The sequence below is a fragment of the Pseudophryne corroboree genome, chromosome 9 (assembly GCF_028390025.1).
Source record: "Pseudophryne corroboree isolate aPseCor3 chromosome 9, aPseCor3.hap2, whole genome shotgun sequence".
NCBI lineage: Eukaryota > Metazoa > Chordata > Amphibia > Anura > Myobatrachidae > Pseudophryne > Pseudophryne corroboree.
Window position 1 is genome coordinate 46,209,142 of NC_086452.1, and position 18,716 is coordinate 46,227,857.

The following is an 18,716-nucleotide window of genomic DNA, read 5'->3' on the forward strand; positions in this document are numbered from 1 at the left end:
CAATTATGTGATTACACTGGAGCTACCACATGTCACAGTCCACCTATGATCCTCCAGAATCCCCCTAAAGTGGTTTAACTCAGATAGTCTTCAGGTTGCCGGCAGCCGGGCTCCCGACGACCACCATACCGGCGCCGGAATCCCAACCGCCGGCATACCGACAACTTTTCTCCCTCTTGGGGGTCCACAACCCCCTCCTGGAGGGAGAATATATAGCGTGGCGCACGTAGCCGCCACCGTGCCCGCAGCGAGCCCGCAAGGGGCTCATTTGCGCTCGCCCAGCTGTCAGTATGCCGGCGGTCGGGATTCCGGCGCCGGTATGCTGGTCGCCGGGAGCCCAACCGCCGGCAACACATACTACACCCGTTTAACTCCGCACAACAATACATTGTATTCTGCGCTTGGGGCCTCATCCTCTGTTATTTTACAAAAATACCTAGGAGCAAAAATGTTGAAATAAAAAAATAGAATGAACCATAAATCCATCGCCCCAGGCAGAGGTAACGTCATAAAGCCAATACACTCCCGGGAACAATCTCTAAAATGTTGTATTCTAGCAACGACCTGTGAATAGAGATTATTTTAGTATTATTCAGTATATTTATATCTTCTTTCACGATAAAAAATTATACAGGCAAAAACCAAGCTCTGGCGTTTCTCTGCCGACTCCGTGGCAGCGGCAGAATTTGGGTATCAGGTCCGATCGTTGAGGATTTTACGTTTATTTCTTGTTATTTAGTTGCATTTACGCCTATGGAAAACTGTAAAGATACAGATCCCCTCTGCCACCTTCCCCCTCCCACCATCCTTCCCCAGAGGTGACGTCTATCGCCTCCTGCTGCCACCCTGACCTGCGTCGCGCTCGGCTCTCAGACACCATGAAAGGTGCTGAGGCGGAAATACCAATAAACTAAACGAATGTACCTCACACATCCCTCACTATACAGCATCAGTTCCGGCAGGAATCTCCATATAGAGTGTATTGGTGACAGCGTGTAACATTGTATACTGACGTTTCCTCTCTGGAGTCTGCCCAAAGTACAGACAAAAATCACGTCAGTTTGGGATTAGTTCTTAAACGTTCGTGAATGTTACGCTGACGCTTTCTTCGTCACTTGGGTGCAGATGTTACTTGTGTGGGTGTTTACGCTACTTGTTTATGTGTGGGAATACATACCCTTTATCAGCGGCCGGAATCATGATCCCCACAGCGGGAACCCGGCCACCAGTATGGCGGCAGCGGGGCGAGCGCTAGAATTCCCCTTTGCGGTTTCACTGCTCTCGCCATGCTGCTGGCACAGCGGCTCGGACAGGAACTATTCTCCCTTTATGGGTGTCGTGGACACGCATAGAGGGAGAAAAGCCTGTTGCGCCGGGATTCCAGCGGCGGCATTTCACCACCTGTCGGGATTCCAGCGTCGGCGTTGTGACAGCCGGCATCCTGACAGGCAGTCTGGTGATTGCATACCTGTGTGTGGACGTTGTTTTTGCTGTATTACAGAGGGTTTTTTTTTTCTGTGTAATTGATACCTTACAGCAAATGCATTTAAATCTCCCTAAATAAATGTCAGGGGTTGGCAGCATGCAAAACTCCAGCTGCTGTGGAACTACACATCCCAGCATACCCTGCCACAGTTTTACCAGCCCTAACAAGAAAACTGTGACAGGGTGTGCTGAGATGTGTAGTTCCACAGCATCTGGAGTGCCGCCAGTTGCCTACCCCTGGTTTACAACAAGGACATAAGCAGGATGTAGGGTTGGACTGTCCTATAGGAGCACAGGGTATGAATCCCTGGTGGGCGCCACTGCCCGAGGGCCCCACCCCCTCTTCTAGGGGTCAGTAACTTGGTGCAGAAGGATCATGGATGAACTTGAGGGCTTGTTGGGTTTCAAGATTCGCCCTCCTGGCAATGAAAGTGGGTGGTCCGGACACACACAACCCTGTCCCCTCCTTTATAAAGGGGCCCTGTTCTCTAATGGTTTGCCGCACTGCCTCTGGTGGCCACTGTCTTAAGCTTGGGGCCCTAACACTGCATTCCCTGGTGGGCCCTTCATGCTCCAGTCCGACAATGGTGGAACGTAAGTGTCTGTCACATGCGTTCAGCTGTTGCTGAGTGTAACGCAGCTCAATCTCTATGGGCAGAAATACGCTGTTTTTGCCTGAAACTTTTTCAATCAGATTTGCTATCATTTGCGGCGAGTTCTCCGCCAGCCCCATACTGTATTTCCTAATAACATAAGCATTACTACTAATAGTCCCCACTTTGGTGGGACTGCCTCAATGTTAGTGCACTAATAGGGGTTGGACCTATCAGAAAGTGGGTGTGGTCTTGAACAGGTGTGGGAGGGATTAGGCTGCTCAGAGCCAGCTATTTATGAATTCAGCATGGGGCTCATAGAGCCTAATTCAGACCTGATCGTAGCCCTGCAAAATTTTTCACTGACACGTGGGGGGACTCTCAGCACAGGGCTAGTCCGCCCCGCATCTCAGGCCCGCCCCACCACGCAGAAGTACAAAAGCATCGCACAGCGGCGATGCCTTTGCACTTCAAGAGTAGCTCCCGACCAGCACAGCTTTAGCGTGCTGGCCTGGAGCTACTCGTCGCTCCCCGGCCCGCAGCTGCTGCGTGTGACGTCACGCAGCCGTCACGGCCCGCCCCTCCCCTGCACGATCCGGCCACGGCTGCGTTGGCCGGACCGCGCCCTTAAAACGCCGGCCACACGCTGCCATGCCGCCCCCTCCCGCCCAGTGACCGCCTCTTCCTGTCAATCAGGCAGAGGCGATCGCTAGGCAACGACAGCATGCACACTTATGACCTGATTGCTGCGTTGCGATAAACGGCGGCATGCGATCAGGTCAGAATGACCCTCAGAGTGCGCTGATTTTGCCCTTTTAATTCTTTACAATTCATTGACTGATTGTCCCTGTTTTGCTATACACAGCTGTACACAGTTTCTTATAGACCGGTTTTCCTGCCTTCGGATTATTGTTCTTATTGACTTGTACACGCCTCCCCGCAGCTTTTACGAAGTACATTGCATTATCTCTCTGCCTTCCTTGTGTGATTTCTAGCTGTGTATTTATCTAATCAGACAGAGTGCTTTCTATCCAGAGCCCTGAGTTATTACTGTGATGTGCTCTCTGCATTGGGTATAATTATATCCAGGGAGCTGCTTTGTGTCGTATTCCAGAGCCACACAAATGACGACTCATACAGAGACTCAGGCGAGCGCCGTGGAGGGGAAGACATAAAGATAAGGGCGCGTATTTTACCTCACAAGGGTATGAACGGGCCAACAAACTAAGGGCCTCGGGGGGTGATCAAACCCTGTATGCTGCACTTACTAATGATTGTCTGCAATTAATTTGTTATGTATTTAATAAATGTGTGGATACAATATTTTTTCATATACAGTAATTTTTGACGCCACTTTCTGAGGGATGTTTTCTAAACTATACACATTGCGGTCGCTTCCCCGATGGATTCGACCGTAATGTGAGTGACAATCGACGGCGTTGCGGAGGCGGGGTTACGGTGTTGCGGGGGCGACATTGGAAAAAAATGTGGGGTTGGGACTGCCGCTCCGGAAAAAAAATGAAATGGCGCTGCCAGGAGTCAACCTTAGTTCCCATGTGTGCACAATTAAATTGCGGATGCAGCCTTGCTTGTCCTGGGCTGGGCAGCCCTCAGCATGTGCATAGATGAACGCAGATCTCCGAAAGTGCCTCCCGCTCTCCCTGTGTCTCCTGGACGGTCTCCTGCCGGCCTCGCTCTGAGTCTGTGCTTCTCTCTAGCCCTGCTGTGAGACTTGACTCGTCGCCCACGCTCTCTCTCTCTCGCTCTGATCTGCGTTCATCTCTGAATAACCCCCACAGTGTACTCACAGAGGTGCTATTACGATCTAGACAGACCGTATCCTAATGGTGGCAGAAAAATGATGGACGTTCCTGGGCGGTGACTGGGAGGTGGATACTAGTGCACACAAAAATGGGCCGTCCAGTGAGCGTGTTTGCCAGACTCTACTGCACACACTTAGGTCTCTGGAAATATTGCAGCCGTGCCATGTTCCTGGTCATTTCTGTACTGTGCATGCACACATCTCTGGGAAAATGGTGGGCACGTCATTTTCCCCAATGATTTCTGCGGCTCTGACGCCGGACCCCATGCACCCATTATAGCTATGGTACTGCATATAAGGGCCCCATGTACAGCCCAATGAGAAACTGACAATGAAACATGGGACAGACAACAAAGACAGGCCGCCCCTCAGCTGTGCGCACCATAATAGCTGCACCTATAGTAGCTACAGCAGAATTTCCCAAACTCCGCCATTACAGTACAGGTATTAAGGATATTCATGCTTGACTCCAGCTAGTAAAATCAAATTGAGTGAGGTACTAATTAAGGCACCTGTGCTTAAGCATGCATATACTTAAAATGTGCACTGTTATGATTGAGTTTGGGAAACTCTGAGTAACGCCCATGGCAGCACCCCTTCATGTGTGCCAGTTTATCACAAGTGCCCCTTGAAATCTTGTTCATTTACTACACATACAGTAACTGATGTGTGTAAATGTGTTATAAGCATCTCCTCATATCTCATACTTTCCTACTCTCCCGGAATGGCCGGGAGGCTCCCGAAAAGCGGGTGGTGCTCCCAGACCCTCAGAAAGTTGGTCAAGTCTCCCGCATCCCCCACCAGCTGCTCACACACCTATGTGGCCACCCACTTACAGAGTTCCCCGGAGTCCTCTGTTGGCGCTGCACAAATCACCAGGAAAGTGACACGACGGCCATTTTCCCAGAGCTTTGCACATGTGCAGTGCAGAAATCACCGGGATTATGGTGCCTCCGCCATGTTCCCGGAGACCAGTGCATGAGCAGTGCACTCTGGTACACTGCCACAGTCTACTCGCAGAGAGAAGAGGGGCCCTGCACAGAAATTGCAAACGGGCCCACGCCTCTCTTTATCCTCATGTTGCTATGGGGCCCACAAACGACTAGTTACGCCCCCTGGGTTCTGCGTTAAAAATATGCCAATATAAGTAGCAAAGTGTTAGAAAAAAGTCGAGGAACCTATGGAACAAGCCAACCATAAAACTGGTCACTGATACGTCGGTCCCTGACAGTGTACAGAAGGCGACATAAATAACAGGCCGTTTAATGAGGTGACACAAAGGCTTAAGCCGGTTTGCGGCACAGAAATGAATCTATGAATGAATAATATATGAGTTATTATCTATTTCACGTAGGAAGAGGTTATGTTTTTAGGGCATCCATTTATTTTCCTCTAACTACCATTTCTGTAGATTTTTTTTTTCCAGCCGGAATGTTCTTTTGTTCCGCTGCATTAACATAAATCATTTTACCTTCCTCTGTCCTCCTATTGTTTCGTATGAAAACCCGCGATGTCTTCAGGTGAATTTCCAGCAGTCGAGGGAAAACGGTAGCAAGCTTCAAAGTCCTATTACAGAATTTGTCAGTTCTAATTGTTGTGCGCTAATTTTCTCCTTGTCCTCTCGCTCCTCCATTCTTTCCTTTCCTGACTGGATTATAATGATTTTACAAGTAGCACACCATTGATCTGTTTAATTAAATAAAACACTGAAACACAGTATAATTCGGATGATAGATGTCAGCGCCAACTTCAGCTATTCAATACAGTACTTCTGGAATAAATGCGTCTGGAAAGATGATTTTGTCAAGACAATTTACATTCTGACGTTCTAGATTCTAATGATACAGGATTTTGGTTGTTTATTTTTGAAAGTAGATGGAATATAGGGCGTTATCTCAGAATTCCTGAAAATGGTCTTCTGTTTGCTATAGCCAATGTACTGTATTAAATGTATTCCTCCTATATCAAAAGCCTGTAATGTAGGACAGGACCCAATTTTGTGCTGCATGGTTATTTGCAGATATAGGGCCTAATACAGGGTATTAAGGAAATGCCTCCTTGCCTCTTTCCATCTTCCATGGAAGAGGCAGCCTCTTTTTGAATCCAAGATGGCGGAAGTGAAACCCCTCTATTTAGATAGAGCAGTTTCATATTGAACATTTTGGATTCCTATTCTCTGTGAGGTGGCTGAGATTCAAGGAGAAGATATTCCTGACAAGGTGAGTAATGTACAGTATGTCCCTTATGACCTGGGAGGGAGTTTGGAAGGCTATGTCTCAGGTAGGTGCGGGTTGGTAGTAGAGATGAGCGCCTGAAATTTTTCGGGTTTTGTGTTTTGGTTTTGGGTTCGGTTCCGCGGCCGTGTTTTGGGTTCGAACGCGTTTTGGCAAAACCTCACCGAATTTTTTTTGTCGGATTCGGGTGTGTTTTGGATTCGGGTGTTTTTTTCCAAAAACACTAAAAAACAGCTTAAATCATAGAATTTGGGGGTCATTTTGATCCCAAAGTATTATTAACCTCAAAAACCATAATTTACACTCATTTTCAGTCTATTCTGAATACCTCACACCTCACAATATTAATTTTAGTCCTAAAATTTGCACCGAGGTTGCTGTGTGAGTAAGATAAGCGACCCTAGTGGCCGACACAAACACCGGGCCCATCTAGGAGTGGCACTGCAGTGTCACGCAGGATGTCCCTTCCAAAAAACCCTCCCCAAACAGCACATGACGCAAAGAAAAAAAGAGGCGCAATGAGGTAGCTGTGTGAGTAAGATTAGCGACCCTAGTGGCCGACACAAACACCGGGCCCATCTAGGAGTGGCACTGCAGTGTCACGCAGGATGGCCCTTCCAAAAAACCCTCCCCAAACAGCACATGACGCAAAGAAAAAAAGAGGCGCAATGAGGTAGCTGTGTGAGTAAGATTAGCGACCCTAGTGGCCGACACAAACACCGGGCCCATCTAGGAGTGGCACTGCAGTGTCACGCAGGATGGCCCTTCCAAAAAACCCTCCCCAAACAGCACATGACGCAAAGAAAAAAAGAGGCGCAATGAGGTAGCTGACTGTGTGAGTAAGATTAGCGACCCTAGTGGCCGACACAAACACCGGGCCCATCTAGGAGTGGCACTGCAGTGTCACGCAGGATGTCCCTTCCAAAAAACCCTCCCCAAACAGCACATGACGCAAAGAAAAAAAGAGGCGCAATGAGGTAGCTGACTGTGTGAGTAAGATTAGCGACCCTAGTGGCCGACACAAACACCGGGCCCATCTAGGAGTGGCACTGCAGTGTCACGCAGGATGTCCCTTCCAAAAAACCCTCCCCAATCAGCACATGATGCAAAGAAAAAGAAAAGAAAAAAGAGGTGCAAGATGGAATTGTCCTTGGGCCCTCCCACCCACCCTTATGTTGTATAAACAAAACAGGACATGCACACTTTAACCAACCCATCATTTCAGTGACAGGGTCTGCCACACGACTGTGACTGATATGACGGGTTGGTTTGGACCCCCCCCCAAAAAGAAGCAATTAATCTCTCCTTGCACAAACTGGCTCTACAGAGGCAAGATGTCCACCTCATCTTCACCCTCCGATATATCACCGTGTACATCCCCCTCCTCACAGATTATCAATTCGTCCCCACTGGAATCCACCATCTCAGCTCCCTGTGTACTTTGTGGAGGCAATTGCTGCTGGTCAATGTCTCCGCGGAGGAATTGATTATAATTCATTTTAATGAACATCATCTTCTCCACATTTTCTGGATGTAACCTCGTACGCCGATTGCTGACAAGGTGAGCGGCGGCACTAAACACTCTTTCGGAGTACACACTTGTGGGAGGGCAACTTAGGTAGAATAAAGCCAGTTTGTGCAAGGGCCTCCAAATTGCCTCTTTTTCCTGCCAGTATAAGTACGGACTGTGTGACGTGCCTACTTGGATGCGGTCACTCATATAATCCTCCACCATTCTATCAATGTTGAGAGAATCATATGCAGTGACAGTAGACGACATGTCCGTAATCGTTGTCAGGTCCTTCAGTCCGGACCAGATGTCAGCATCAGCAGTCGCTCCAGACTGCCCTGCATCACCGCCAGCGGGTGGGCTCGGAATTCTGAGCCTTTTCCTCGCACCCCCAGTTGCGGGAGAATGTGAAGGAGGAGATGTTGACAGGTCGCGTTCCGCTTGACTTGACAATTTTGTCACCAGCAGGTCTTTCAACCCCAGCAGACCTGTGTCTGCCGGAAAGAGAGATCCAAGGTAGGCTTTAAATCTAGGATCGAGCACGGTGGCCAAAATGTAGTGCTCTGATTTCAACAGATTGACCACCCGTGAATCCTTGTTAAGCGAATTAAGGGCTGCATCCACAAGTCCCACATGCCTAGCGGAATCGCTCCCTTTTAGCTCCTTCTTCAATGCCTCCAGCTTCTTCTGCAAAAGCCTGATGAGGGGAATGACCTGACTCAGGCTGGCAGTGTCTGAACTGACTTCACGTGTGGCAAGTTCAAAGGGCATCAGAACCTTGCACAACGTTGAAATCATTCTCCACTGCACTTGAGACAGGTGCATTCCACCTACTATATCGTGCTCAATTGTATAGGCTTGAATGGCCTTTTGCTGCTCCTCCAACCTCTGAAGCATATAGAGGGTTGAATTCCACCTCGTTACCACTTCTTGCTTCAGATGATGGCAGGGCAGGTTCAGTAGTTTTTGGTGGTGCTCCAGTCTTCTGTACGTGGTGCCTGTACGCCGAAAGTGTCCCGCAATTTTTCTGGCCACCGACAGCATCTCTTGCACGCCCCTGTCGTTTTTTAAAAAATTCTGCACCACCAAATTCAAGGTATGTGCAAAACATGGGACGTGCTGGAATTTGCCCATATTTAATGCACACACAATATTGCTGGCGTTGTCCGATGCCACAAATCCACAGGAGAGTCCAATTGGGGTAAGCCATTCCGCGATGATCTTCCTCAGTTGCCGTAAGAGGTTTTCAGCTGTGTGCGTATTCTGGAAAGCGGTGATACAAAGCGTAGCCTGCCTAGGAAAGAGTTGGCGTTTGCGAGATGCTGCTTCTGGTGCCGCCGCTGCTGTTCTTGCGGCGGGAGTCCATACATCTACCCAGTGGGCTGTCACAGTCATATAGTCCTGACCCTGCCCTGCTCCACTTGTCCACATGTCCGTGGTTAAGTGGACATTGGGTACAACTGCATTTTTTAGGACACTGGTGAGTCTTTTTCTGACGTCCGTGTACATTCTCGGTATCGCCTGCCTACAGAAGTGGAACCTAGATGGTATTTGGTAACGGGGGCACACTGCCTCAATAAATTGTCTAGTTCCCTGTGAACTAACGGCGGATACCGGACGCACGTCTAACACCAACATAGTTGTCAAGGACTCAGTTATCCGCTTTGCAGTAGGATGACTGCTGTGATATTTCATCTTCCTCGCAAAGGACTGTTGAACAGTCAATTGCTTACTGGAAGTAGTACAAGTGGGCTTACGACTTCCCCTCTGGGATGACCATCGACTCCCAGCGGCAACAACAGCAGCGCCAGCAGCAGTAGGCGTTACACGCAAGGATGCATCGGAGGAATCCCAGGCAGGAGAGGACTCGTCAGAATTGCCAGTGACATGGCCTGCAGGACTATTGGCATTCCTGGGGAAGGAGGAAATTGACACTGAGGGAGTTGGTGGGGTGGTTTGCGTGAGCTTGGTTACAAGAGGAAGGGATTTACTGGTCAGTGGACTGCTTCCGCTGTCACCCAAAGTTTTTGAACTTGTCACTGACTTATTATGAATGCGCTGCAGGTGACGTATAAGGGAGGATGTTCCGAGGTGGTTAACGTCCTTACCCCTACTTATTACAGCTTGACAAAGGGAACACACGGCTTGACACCTGTTGTCCGCATTTCTGGTGAAATACCTCCACACCGAAGAGCTGATTTTTTTGGTATTTTCACCTGGCATGTCAACGGCCATATTCCTCCCACGGACAACAGGTGTCTCCCCGGGTGCCTGACTTAAACAAACCACCTCACCATCAGAATCCTCCTGGTCAATTTCCTCCCCAGCGCCAGCAACACCCATATCCTCCTCATCCTGGTGTACTTCAACACTGACATCTTCAATCTGACTATCAGGAACTGGACTGCGGGTGCTCCTTCCAGCACTTGCAGGGGGCGTGCAAATGGTGGAAGGCGCATGCTCTTCACGTCCAGTGTTGGGAAGGTCAGGCATCGCAACCGACACAATTGGACTCTCCTTGTGGATTTGGGATTTCAAAGAACGCACAGTTCTTTGCGGTGCTTTTGCCAGCTTGAGTCTTTTCAGTTTTCTAGCGAGAGGCTGAGTGCTTCCATCCTCATGTGAAGCTGAACCACTAGCCATGAACATAGGCCAGGGCCTCAGCCGTTCCTTGCCACTCCGTGTGGTAAATGGCATATTGGCAAGTTTACGCTTCTCCTCCGACAATTTTATTTTAGGTTTTGGAGTCCTTTTTTTACTGATATTTGGTGTTTTGGTTTTGACATGCTCTGTACTATGCCATTGGGCATCGGCCTTGGCAGACGACGTTGCTGGCATTTCATCGTCTCGGCCATGACTAGTGGCAGCAGCTTCAGCACGAGGTGGAAGTGGATCTTGATCTTTCCCTAATTTTGGAACCTCAACATTTTTGTTCTCCATATTTTAATAGGCACAACTAAAAGGCACTAAAAGGCACCTCAGGTAAACAATGGAGATATATATATTATCAATATAGACTGGTTGATAAAGAGATAGTATACTCGTAACTAGTATGTATGTATAAAGAAAGAAAAAAAAACCACGGTTAGGTGGTATATACAATTATGGACGGGCTGCCGAGTGCCGACACAGAGGTAGCCACAGCCGTGAACTACCGCACTGTACTGTGTCTGCTGCTAATATATAGACTGGTTGATAAAGAGATAGTATACTCGTAACTAGTATGTATGTATAAAGAAAGAAAAAAAAACCACGGTTAGGTGGTATATACAATTATGGACGGGCTGCCGAGTGCCGACACAGAGGTAGCCACAGCCGTGAACTACCGCACTGTACTGTGTCTGCTGCTAATATATAGACTGGTTGATAAAGAGATAGTATACTCGTAACTAGTATGTATGTATAAAGAAAGAAAAAAAAACCACGGTTAGGTGGTATATACAATTATGGACGGGCTGCCGAGTGCCGACACAGAGGTAGCCACAGCCGTGAACTACCGCACTGTACTGTGTCTGCTGCTAATATATAGACTGGTTGATAAAGAGATAGTATACTCGTAACTAGTATGTATGTATAAAGAAAGAAAAAAAAACCACGGTTAGGTGGTATATACAATTATGGACGGGCTGCCGAGTGCCGACACAGAGGTAGCCACAGCCGTGAACTACCGCACTGTACTGTGTCTGCTGCTAATATATAGACTGGTTGATAAAGAGATAGTATACTCGTAACTAGTATGTATGTATAAAGAAAGAAAAAAAAACCACGGTTAGGTGGTATATACAATTATGGACGGGCTGCCGAGTGCCGACACAGAGGTAGCCACAGCCGTGAACTACCGCACTGTACTGTGTCTGCTGCTAATATATAGACTGGTTGATAAAGAGATAGTATACTCGTAACTAGTATGTATGTATAAAGAAAGAAAAAAAAACCACGGTTAGGTGGTATATACAATTATGGACGGGCTGCCGAGTGCCGACACAGAGGTAGCCACAGCCGTGAACTACCGCACTGTACTGTGTCTGCTGCTAATATATAGACTGGTTGATAAAGAGATAGTATACTCGTAACTAGTATGTATGTATAAAGAAAGAAAAAAAAACCACGGTTAGGTGGTATATACAATTATGGACGGGCTGCCGAGTGCCGACACAGAGGTAGCCACAGCCGTGAACTACCGCACTGTACTGTGTCTGCTGCTAATATATAGACTGGTTGATAAAGAGATAGTATACTCGTAACTAGTATGTATGTATAAAGAAAGAAAAAAAAACCACGGGTAGGTGGTATATACAATTATGGACGGGCTGCCGAGTGCCGACACAGAGGTAGCCACAGCCGTGAACTACCGCACTGTACTGTGTCTGCTGCTAATATATAGACTGGTTGATAAAGAGATAGTATACTCGTAACTAGTATGTATGTATAAAGAAAGAAAAAAAAACCACGGTTAGGTGGTATATACAATTATGGACGGGCTGCCGAGTGCCGACACAGAGGTAGCCACAGCCGTGAACTACCGCACTGTACTGTGTCTGCTGCTAATATATAGACTGGTTGATAAAGAGATAGTATACTCGTAACTAGTATGTATGTATAAAGAAAGAAAAAAAAACCACGGTTAGGTGGTATATACAATTATGGACGGGCTGCCGAGTGCCGACACAGAGGTAGCCACAGCCGTGAACTACCGCACTGTACTGTGTCTGCTGCTAATATATAGACTGGTTGATAAAGAGATAGTATACTCGTAACTAGTATGTATGTATAAAGAAAGAAAAAAAAACCACGGTTAGGTGGTATATACAATTATGGACGGGCTGCCGAGTGCCGACACAGAGGTAGCCACAGCCGTGAACTACCGCACTGTACTGTGTCTGCTGCTAATATATAGACTGGTTGATAAAGAGATAGTATACTCGTAACTAGTATGTATGTATAAAGAAAGAAAAAAAACCACGGTTAGGTGGTATATACAATTATGGACGGGCTGCCGAGTGCCGACACAGAGGTAGCCACAGCCGTGAACTACCGCACTGTACTGTGTCTGCTGCTAATATATAGACTGGTTGATAAAGAGATAGTATACTCGTAACTAGTATGTATGTATAAAGAAAGAAAAAAAAACCACGGTTAGGTGGTATATACAATTATGGACGGGCTGCCGAGTGCCGACACAGAGGTAGCCACAGCCGTGAACTACCGCACTGTACTGTGTCTGCTGCTAATATATAGACTGGTTGATAAAGAGATAGTATACTCGTAACTAGTATGTATGTATAAAGAAAGAAAAAAAAACCACGGTTAGGTGGTATATACAATTATGGACGGGCTGCCGAGTGCCGACACAGAGGTAGCCACAGCCGTGAACTACCGCACTGTACTGTGTCTGCTGCTAATATATAGACTGGTTGATAAAGAGATAGTATACTCGTAACTAGTATGTATGTATAAAGAAAGAAAAAAAAACCACGGTTAGGTGGTATATACAATTATGGACGGGCTGCCGAGTGCCGACACAGAGGTAGCCACAGCCGTGAACTACCGCACTGTACTGTGTCTGCTGCTAATATATAGACTGGTTGATAAAGAGATAGTATACTCGTAACTAGTATGTATGTATAAAGAAAGAAAAAAAAACCACGGTTAGGTGGTATATACAATTATGGACGGGCTGCCGAGTGCCGACACAGAGGTAGCCACAGCCGTGAACTACCGCACTGTACTGTGTCTGCTGCTAATATAGACTGGTTGATAAAGAGATAGTATACTCGTAACTAGTATGTATGTATAAAGAAAGAAAAAAAAACCACGGTTAGGTGGTATATACAATTATGGACGGGCTGCCGAGTGCCGACACAGAGGTAGCCACAGCCGTGAACTACCGCACTGTACTGTGTCTGCTGCTAATATATAGACTGGTTGATAAAGAGATAGTATACTCGTAACTAGTATGTATGTATAAAGAAAGAAAAAAAAACCACGGTTAGGTGGTATATACAATTATGGACGGGCTGCCGAGTGCCGACACAGAGGTAGCCACAGCCGTGAACTACCGCACTGTACTGTGTCTGCTGCTAATATATAGACTGGTTGATAAAGAGATAGTATACTCGTAACTAGTATGTATGTATAAAGAAAGAAAAAAAAACCACGGTTAGGTGGTATATACAATTATGGACGGGCTGCCGAGTGCCGACACAGAGGTAGCCACAGCCGTGAACTACCGCACTGTACTGTGTCTGCTGCTAATATATAGACTGGTTGATAAAGAGATAGTATACTCGTAACTAGTATGTATGTATAAAGAAAGAAAAAAAAACCACGGTTAGGTGGTATATACAATTATGGACGGGCTGCCGAGTGCCGACACAGAGGTAGCCACAGCCGTGAACTACCGCACTGTACTGTGTCTGCTGCTAATATAGACTGGTTGATAAAGAGATAGTATACTACTAATATTATATACTGGTGGTCAGGTCACTGGTCACTAGTCACACTGGCAGTGGCACTCCTGCAGCAAAAGTGTGCACTGTTTAATTTTAATATAATATTATGTACTCCTGGCTCCTGCTATAACCTATAACTGGCACTGCAGTAGTGCTCCCCAGTCTCCCCCACAATTATAAGCTGTGTGAGCTGAGCAGTCAGACAGATATATAATATATATAGATGATGCAGCACACTGGCCTGAGCCTGAGCAGTGCACACAGATATGGTATGTGACTGACTGAGTCACTGTGTGTATCGCTTTTTTCAGGCAGAGAACGGATATATTAAATAAACTGCACTGTGTGTCTGGTGGTCACTCACTATATAATATATTATGTACTCCTGGCTCCTGCTATAACCTATAACTGGCACTGCAGTAGTGCTCCCCAGTCTCCCCCACAATTATAAGCTGTGTGAGCTGAGCAGTCAGACAGATATATATAATATTATATATAGATAATAGATGATGCAGCACACTGGCCTGAGCCTGAGCAGTGCACACAGATATGGTATGTGACTGAGTCACTGTGTGCTGTGTATCGCTTTTTTCAGGCAGAGAACGGATTATATTATGTACTCCTGGCTCCTGCTATAACCTATAACTGGCACTGCAGTAGTGCTCCCCAGTCTCCCCCACAATTATAAGCTGTGTGAGCTGAGCAGTCAGACAGATATATATAATATTATATATAGATAATAGATGATGCAGCACACTGGCCTGAGCCTGAGCAGTGCACACAGATATGGTATGTGACTGAGTCACTGTGTGCTGTGTATCGCTTTTTTCAGGCAGAGAACGGATTATAAATAAAAGTGGTGGTCACTGGTCACTATCAGCAAAACTCTGCACTGTACACTACTGAGTACTCCTAATGCTCCCCAAAATTAGTAAATCAAGTGTCTCTCTAATCTATTCTAATTCTAAACGGAGAGGACGCCAGCCACGTCCTCTCCCTATCAATCTCAATGCACGTGTGAAAATGGCGGCGACGCGCGGCTCCTTATATAGAATCCGAGTCTCGCGATAGAATCCGAGCCTCGCGAGAATCCGACAGCGTCATGATGACGTTCGGTCGCGCTCGGGTTAACCGAGCAAGGCGGGAAGATCCGAGTCGCTCGGACCCGTGAAAAAAAACATGAAGTTCTGGCGGGTTCGGATTCAGAGAAACCGAACCCGCTCATCTCTAGTTGGTAGTTTAGGTCATGGGAGGCAAGTTTATGTCCCATGGGGGAGTCACACACCCCTTGCCTTGAACCTGCACACTCCTATGGCATATGTTGCTCCCAAACTGTGTTTAAGCAGACACACCTGGTGACATTTCCCATGCCCAGAAACAAATGCAAATATCCACCTGTGTCCATAATGCAACCGCATCACCCCATTCCCTTGGTGCAAGAGATTCATCTGAAACCACAAAATTTACCCTATGTCTAAACACCCCACTGTCATCCAGTTACATCCAGAAAGCTGCTAGTGGTGATGCATCTGAGATGCATACGACATTGAATCAAACATAGCTGCTGACAGTTGCATTTGTAGGCCCTGACATGGGTTCGGTATGTTTTGTTGATCATCACAATGTTGGCAGTTATTCTATAGATACCATGATATCGACAAGTACGGCAGAAAAATGTCAAAATGTTGACAATGTCAACAAACACAGTGTCAACAAGCACATGTTGATGCCCAATATTAACCCTAACCCCAACCCTTAACCCAACACTAACCCTATCCCCAACCCAAACTCCAACACCCTAACCCCCAACCTTAGCTCCAACCCCAACCCTATCTCCTAACACTACCCCTGACCTCAACTCTAACTTCAACACTAACCCTGATCCCAACACTATCTCCGATAACCCTGCCCCAGCCCTAACCCTATTCCCAAACCTAATTTCAACACTAACCCTAAGTCCAACACTAACCCCAACTCCAATCCTAGCTCCAACACTGACCCCAACCCTAACTCCAACATTATCCCTAACTCCAACTCCAATCCTAGCTCCAACACTGACCCCAACCCTAACTCCAACACTAACCCTAACTCCAACTCCAATCCTAGCTCCAACACTGACCCCAACCCTAACTCCAACACTAACCCTAACTCCAACTCCAATCCTAGCTCCAACATTGACCCCAACCCTAACTCCAACACTAACCCTAACTCCAACACTAACCTTAACTCCAATCCTAGCTCCAACACTAACCCCAACCCTAACTCTAACACCATCCCTAACTCCAACACTAACCCTAACTCCAACTCCAATCCTAGCTCCAACACTGACCCCAACCCTAACTCCAACATTATCCCTAACTCCAACTCCAATCCTAGCTCCAACACTGACCCCAACCCTAATTCTAACACTATCCCTAACTCCAACACTAACCCTAACTCCAACTCCAATCCTAGCTCCAACACTGACCCCAACCCTAACTCCAACTCCAATCCTACCTCCAACACTGACCCCAACCCTAACTCCAACACTAACCCTAACTCCAACTCCAATCCTAGCTCCAACATTGACCTCAACCCTAACTCCAACACTAACCATTACTCCAACACTAACCCTAACTCCAACTACAATCTTCGCTCCAACACTGACCCCAACCCTAACTCCAACACTGACCCCAACCTAACTCCAACACTAACCCTAACTCCAATCCTAGCTCCAACACTGACCCTAACCCTAACTCCAACACTAACCCTAACTCCAACTACAATCCTAGCTCCAACATTGACCGCAACCCTAACTCCAACACTAACCCTGGCCCCAAGAATAGTCCTGCCCCAACTCTAACACTAAACTTATCCCCTAACTTTACTCCAACACCAACCCTAAACCCAACAGAGACCAAACTGCAACACTAACCCTAACCCCAACCTCAATCTAACTTTCGTAGTAAAGGCAAAAGTCTTTGACTGATACTTTGAACCTTACAATGACCTAGATGTATATCCTATAGGAAGATCTGAGACTCTTGGACTGAGAGACTGTCAGGGGTAAATTTACTAAGGTGGTAGTTCTATTTAAGATTGGATGTTGCCCATAGCAACCAATCAGATTCCAGGTCTTATCTTCTAGAAGGTGCTAGATAAATGAGAAGTAGAATCTGATTGGTTGCTACGGGCAACATCCCATATTAAATAGAACTCCCATCTTAGTAAATTTACCTCTCAGTATCCTACAATGAAAAATACACATGATTCTTTTGACTTCTCACTGGTATTTTCTGTTGGGAATTCTTATGTGAATGATGAAGGGGGTTGTTAATTCTTATTGTTGTTCTGGAAAAGTTAAAAATGGAAAGCTGTCAAAAATGCCGCACGTGAGTTATACAGAGATTGTCTTCTTAGCAGATTTTACTCTAGGCAACGCTTTGTAAGAAAAACAAAAAGAATGACTGTATTCCACCAGGCAGAGGGATATAATTTCTGCCAGACAGGTCATAAGCACCAAAGATGATAAGAGTGTTAATTCACTGTGTGCCCCGCTGCAGACCGCACATGGGGAGTCATTCCGAGTTGATCGTACGTAGCAACTTTTTGCTTCCCGTGCGATCAACTAGTCGCCGCCTATGGGGGAGTGTATTTCTGCATAGCAGGGCTGCGATCGCTTGTGCAGCCCTGCTATGCTAAAAAAGATTCCTGTAAAACAAGACCAGGGTAAGAGTTACTTACCCTGTGCGATCGATCCAGCGATGCAGGTCCCGGAATTGACGTCAGACATCCACCCTCCAAACGCCTGGACACGCCTCTCCACTCCCAGAAAACGGTGAGTATCCGCCCTGGAACGCCTCCCCGCTGTCAACCTTCTTGCGATCACGTTCTTCTTTCTTCTGGTCGTTGCCCTGCGACGGCTGTCGCTGGGCAACGATGCGCGTGCGCTTTGTGGCCGCAGCGCAGGCACAGTCCAGACCCTATCGCACCACTGCGACAACCAGCAGCGTGTGAACGGGTCGGAATGACTCCCATGGGCAGTAGTATGGCAACCCACATCCCCTCCCCTGCAGCGGGGCACGCTGTGCCCGGAACAAGGGTATGTTTCGGAGCCCCCTCCCCTGTACTGAATTGGGCGCATGTTACATTTGAAAATAAAAAAATATTTAAAAATTCTAAATTGGTGACAGGGCCGGTTCTAGACCTTGTGGAGCTCAGGGTGAAAGTTTTCTTTGGGTGCCCCCATGTTTAAAATAGGAACAGTGCGCAACAAAGAAGCGCACTAAAATATAGGGGCATGGCATTATGGGGGAGGGAAAAGGCCACAGAATAGTACCAATTCACATTACACCACACCGTAGTACTCCTTATACACGTTATGCCACTGTAGAGCCACATATACATGTTACTCTACAGCTTCTAATGCAGAGAGAGGTGCTGCAGCATCAAAGTAGTGAGAGGTGATGTAGCAGCCAGGGCAGAGAGGGGTACTGCAGCAGCCGAGGCAGAAAGAGGTGCTACAGCAGCTGGGGCAGAAAGAGGTGCTGCTGCAGTAGCTGGGATAGAGAGAGTTGCTGCAGCAGCTGGGACAGAGAGAGGTGCTGCTGCAGCTGGGGCAGAAAGAGGTGCTGCTGCAGC

The 18,716-nt window shown here is 47.1% G+C and overlaps 1 protein-coding gene across 10 annotated transcripts in view; it reads left to right on the top strand.

Annotated features, from left to right (window-relative positions):
- The window catches only part of DAB1 (DAB adaptor protein 1), a 1,143,899-nt gene that overhangs the window by 859,111 nt on the left and 266,072 nt on the right, over positions 1-18,716 (top strand). The gene's annotated exons all lie outside the window — the stretch shown is intronic.